Source organism: Echinops telfairi, unplaced genomic scaffold (assembly GCF_000313985.2).
Source record: "Echinops telfairi isolate 266 unplaced genomic scaffold, ASM31398v2 ScPeMD7_443;HRSCAF=831, whole genome shotgun sequence".
NCBI classification, from domain to species: domain Eukaryota; kingdom Metazoa; phylum Chordata; class Mammalia; order Afrosoricida; family Tenrecidae; genus Echinops; species Echinops telfairi.
The window spans coordinates 5,011,575-5,017,398 of record NW_022104341.1 but is presented as its reverse complement, the minus strand read 5'-3'; the positions used below and the strand labels follow the sequence as shown (position 1 = coordinate 5,017,398).

Genomic DNA, 5,824 nt, shown 5'->3' with positions numbered 1-5,824 from the left:
CATTTGCACCATCAGGGCCAACTCACTAGTGCTCGCAGATGAGTCTCAGAACCACCTTGGTGCCCAGACTCTCCTTTGTGTCTCAGAGAGCAGTTTAGATGATTTGAGGGTGTGGTGAAAGGGATGTTCTAAAAACCAGCGGGGGAGGGTAGCCTCTCTGGTTCTCATGAGGGCGGACTCAGCCTCACTTCCTCCTTTTACTCTTCTGGGCTTCCTGTCATCACAGCGTGATCACATTTATCCTACCATCACTTCTCCTTTTGCACAAATAGCTCAGGACATCCGCGTCAGCAGCCTTGTTGCGGCCAGCTCAAGGACAGTTAGCCAATTCTGCCTAAAGAACCTAAGAAAGGCGCCCAAGGTAAGTTTGATGGCATTTTGATCTGGTTTAAGAGTGAAGCCATTGTACGTGGGGTAGCGTGTCTTCTTGGATGTCACCATATGCCTCTAAAGGGACGCCAAGTTCCCTTCAGCTTGTTCACGTACGTCTGCTGTAAGAAGTAAAATGATCAGCCAGTTCCTTGTTATTGTCACTGAGTGTCGCTGAATGATTCAAACCCAGAGGTTCGACAACGCAGAGTAGAAATGCCCCCCAAAGTTTCCCAGGCTGAAATCTTTCCAGGAGACGGTGGCCGGGTCTTAAGTGCCACAGCTCTCCTATGGGGTTAGAACCACTGACCTCTGGGTTAGCAGACTTACCATTATGCTACCAGGGTCCCTGTAACAAAAGCCGAGTCTCTCCCGTTATCTAATATTGTGGCATTTACTTGCTTAAATTGCTATACAACTTGAATTTCTCTGTGTGGTAATTTCTGACGCCTGGGGCTGTCTAGAATGAAACTAGGAGATGTCCTATAGGAGGTCGTCTTTAGAAGATTGGTCTTGTGATTTAAAATGTAAAGAGAGAACCACCAGGCAGAGCCATTTAGAAAGACAGTTGGGAGTTTGAGACACGGGTCCTGTTCATTTGAAACAAATTTCAATAGCAGACTTCATGACGCCCACAACATTTCCTTAGAGATGCCGGACGGAAGGACCGTTAACATCACATTTAACTCAGGAGCACATGACATGCTCAGTAAATGATTTTGAGAAGTGAAAGGTAGACATCTATAAGGGATACCCAGTCTGGCCAGGTTTAAAGGGCAGGAAGGATATTGTCAACCTCAGAATTCCCCAGAAAACTCTTGGTATACAAAACATGAATATGAGTAAACACAACATGGAGTACATTTATGAAAATCAACCAACAAACCTCAATGTTGAAATGATTTTCAACGAATGAGTGAGCTTCCATGGACCCCACCAAGTGGTGGCCAAAGTTTAAGCCTTGGTCCTAATTTTTCAGTGACCGTTGAGCTAGCTGCTGGGGGTGAAATCACCACTGGAAATTCTGTATTAGAGATTTCTCCTTCCAAGGTCTGCGAGACTCTCACTTGACTGTGCCCTAAAAGAAAAGGGAGCCATCCCCTGAGACCCCAACTATCCTCTCTAACTAAAGGGGATGGGAAGGGACAGAGTTATTGAGCCTTGATTATGAAACTAAAGACTGAACTTTTCAGTGAATGTATTTAATAAGTAGGGTTAACTTCCTCTAGAGGGCAAGGCACGGTGCTCTGGAATGTACTGGTAGAAGAAGTTTATGGGCTAGTCTGCCCCTTGAGCAATTCTAATGGAAGATAAGAAGCCACCTTTTAAAAGCATGTTTATGTCGGCTCTCTGGAAGAAAGCTATGTGAAAGCGGAATCGTAGCTGCTGACTGACAAAGACATTTTGCTTTCTCAGTTTTGAGAGGAATCTGCAGTTTTGAAATTGTTGTTGTATTAGATCAGGGGCTGGGCTGAAACACAATTTCCTCTGATATTTCCTGTGTGGGCCAGTAAAGGGGATCTAGTTTTCAATGAAACGATGGGTCTGTTTTATACCCACAGAAAATGATTTAGAATCGATCCTTCCCTGGCAATATCTGACCATCACCTAAAGACTTTGCCTTTGTTCAGTTTCAAGAGGCACCGACTGAAATGGACAACCTGTGTTGGTCTTGGCCTTCTTATGGCTTCAGAGTTACCGCTAACTGACCAGGGTCTCTTGGGGTGCAGACCTCAATGGCCCTGCTCCCACCCCACAACATACCAGGGTCAGGTATTGTGATAGGTGCTGGAAAGATGAGGAAAAACGATGTGGTTATCTGCCTCAAGTGTTGTGAGGCTAGTGTGGAGGACAGACACAGCAATGTACAACTATAAGGCGATGCCATCTTTTTTTTATGACAGAGAGTGTTCGCACAGTATTTTGGAGGAATTTTGGACTATACCAGACTCCCTGGGACAGGGCTTGGGTTCATTTTGAAAATCTGAGTTTGCTATGGGGCTTGTGAACAACAGCATTTAGATGAAGGCAGACAGGCAGTCCATGCAAAGTCCGCGTAGTGTGGAGGCTAAGCGTGTTGAGAATGTGAGTAATTAAGTGGGACCGGAATGGAATGAGCCATGGATTGAGGACTCCAGAAAGTACACATCGTTCCTATACTTGGTGCTGGGACTCTCGCAGATAAAGGAGAAGGTCAGGTCTGATATTCAGGGTGGGGCCTGGTCTAACCCTGGATGGGGCTAAACACTAGACATCACATGACTGACATGGGGTAGACAGGCAGGTTTCATCCCTTCAACCTAGCGTTTTCCCTCAGGTTAGCATGGAGGGTGGAGCCATTTGAGAGGTTATAGCCATTTTCTTTTACTCAGCTGCCGTTCCAGGAAATGCTGTGTTGATCTAGTTACAGTGGTTTGGTTTGTGTTCCTAAATTTGTCAGCCCACAGTACTTGCAGGGTGAGAGAACTCACTCTGCTGACATCCCCTTGGGCCCTAGAGACTGGGCTCCTGCTATCACTGTAGGCACTGAAAGAAGCAGCCAGAAGAACCCGACAGCTGTGCAGACTTGACCTTGGTGTGGCTGCTGGGGCAGAGGAGGGGGAAATTACAACTAGAGATATAGACCCTCTGTTTGGGAAGACGATCTTGAAGCAGGTGTGAAAGACAGGTTTTCCCCAAACCCGCAGGTAAGCACTCAAAGTGGGTGAGGTCACAGATCTCTGTGTTGGAATCTACTCAACACAGAGCTAAGTCCTCTATTCATTTCCCATTGAGTTCCTACACAAGCAGTACATCGTAACTGTGACAAAGAATTATTGAAGACGTACCATGAGACTATATCTGTATAATCACTGTTTGGAAGTGAAAATGTTGCTCAGTGTTCCAGAATTCTTCAGCGAAGAATCAAACACTTTCATCGGCTCTTTGTAGAAAGAGATAAAAACAAACTTCTGACTCATGATGACTCTATGTGGTCCAGCGTGGAACAGTCCCATGGAGTTTTCTTGGCTATTATCTTTACAGAAGCTGATCACCAGGCTTTCCTCCCACAGTTCCACAGGATGGGTTCAAGTTACCAGCCTTTAGTTAGTAGTCATGCACAGAACTTGTAGGAGGAGAGAGCCAAACATCAAAACCCATCGTCATCCATAAGAAGGGATATCAAACCAAACCCACTGCCATTTCGTCCTTTCTGACTCATAGACTGAGTCAGAGAGATCTTCTACAGGGTTTCTGAGGCTGTGAATCTTTACAGGAGCAGACAGCCTCATCTTTTACCTGTAGAGTGGAGGTGGGTTTGACCTGCCGACTTTGCAGTTAGCTGTTCAACAGTTACCCAACAGGGAAACCAATAATTACCTTGCAGAATACCATGGTTTTGTACATTTATTATGATTACCTCTAGGAGATTGAGTTTCAGATTATTTTATATTTTACCTTTTGCTCTTTTCTTTAATGCTTGAAATTTCTTACAAAGACCACATAGCACATTTTAAAAATGGTATTCCCAAAAAATAACTTCAGGTCTTTGCTATTTTGTTCCTAAAATTCTTGAAGAAACTCATTTCTTCGTAGAAATGGACTGGAGACTCTAAATGTGGTCTTTTAGTCAATAGTCACAGAACCATGCACTCGGGTAGTGAGTTGCTTTGGAAACCTTACATCATTTAACCCTCAGAACTACCATTGAGGTAGGTTTTAATATCATGTTTTAAAGATGAGGACGTTTTCAGAGAGATGATTAAAAAACTGCCCAAAGGCACAGTGTCACTGCCATAATTCAAAACTAGACCTCACTGATTCCAAAACTAGTGCTTATTACATTGCTTTTCATGGAATATCATATTCCTTGAGCTGTTAATAAGAAATTTCCATATAAAATTGGCAGTTGTGTGACCAAAAGCCAGTTTGCATTAGCAGGTGAGCACTTTAACCACTTGGACTACCCAATTTTTTTCCCCTTCTCATTTTATTGTATTGTGAATTGGGTGAAATTTTTATAAGCAAATCATTTTATATTCAATGATTCATAAACATTTTGTTTTCCATGCCCTGTGTAACATCACATCCCACTTCCTTCCTGTTGTCGTTCTTCCTTCTCTCCTAACCCTTTTGCACTTTGCCCTTGAAAAAATGCTGTTCCTTTGACCTCAAGCAGTTGTAAGGTGTGCGTACCTCATTAGCACAGTGATACCTTGGTTGTCAAATGGCTCCAAGCTCTAACTTTCCACTACTCAAACGTTGAAGTTAAAAAAATCTGCTCAGTGTTGATAGCCTTGCTCAATAGCTTAACTGAAAAATCTGACTTGAAAAAAACCTGTACAGGCCGAGAATATATCGCATGTTACGTCTTGCCAAATATACAACGGGGCGACCCTTCAGTCTCTGCTCTGGCTCAGACAACTTATAGTGTTTGTATTAGTGCACTCAAACACTCATCATTGTGCTTTATTTTGCACTTCATTTGCATAAAATATCATAATCATGGCTCCAAAGAAGTTTAGTGTTACCAGCAGTAAAGCTAAGAGGAAAACTATGAGAGCCACGATACAGTTAAGAAATAAATCATTGCGAAATTTTAACCAGGTCACCGCTTGTCTGATTTGGCTGCTGAATACAACATGGCTTAGTCAACATTATCAACATTATTCTGAAAGAAAAAAAAAAAAACCAAACACGATTAAAGTGGCTAATGTAGTAAAAGTTGTGAAATCGTTAACCATGAAACAAAGAACCCAGAGGTTGAAAAGTTCCTGTTACTTTAGATAAATTAGAAACAATTCTTTTTGTTATTATTATGTGTTTGTTTCTTGCTGTTGTTGTTATTATTTTGTTGTTTTATTTGGTTTTGACTTTGTTGTTTTATTTGGCTTTGCCTGCTTTTTGCACTTATTAATGTATTTGCATGTCTATCTAGATAAGATAGACGGGATAAATAATTCAGAGGTGAAAAGAACAGGACCAATGGTTCCAGGGGGATACAGGAGAAGGGGAGGTAGGATAAGGAAGGGGAGGATAAACCCAGAGACAAGGGAACGACAAGTGAATTAAAATCAATGCAAGGAAGGTCGTAGGATGCCTAGTGGGGCTCAATCAAGGGCAATGTAGCAGCGAGGAATTACTAAACATGAATGAAGGCCGAAAATGATGGTGGGACAAGAGAAGTAAAAAAGAAATAGAGGAAAGAACTAGGAGGCAAAAGACATTTATAGAGGCCTAAAACATGCATGTACATATGTAAACATATATATAATGAGAGGGGAATAGAACTGTGTACTCATATCTATATGTTAAGAATTAAGGTTGCAGGTGGACAATGGGCCTCTACTCAAGTACTCCCTTAATACAAGAACACTTTGTTCTAACAATCTGGCATTCTGTGATGCTCACCTTCCTGACACGATTGCTGAAGACGAAATGAGTGCATAAGCAAATGTGGTGAAGAAAGCTAATG

At 42.4% G+C, this 5,824-nt stretch overlaps 1 protein-coding gene across 1 annotated transcript in view; it reads left to right on the top strand.

The window, feature by feature from the left end:
- The first annotated feature begins 277 nt into the window (after positions 1–277).
- The window catches only part of CD53 (CD53 molecule), a 29,103-nt gene continuing 23,556 nt past the window's right edge, over positions 278–5,824 (top strand). The window contains exon 1 of the mRNA XM_004699196.2: positions 278–361. The gene's annotated coding sequence lies outside the window, so the exon portion shown is untranslated. The remainder of the gene's footprint in view (positions 362–5,824) is intronic.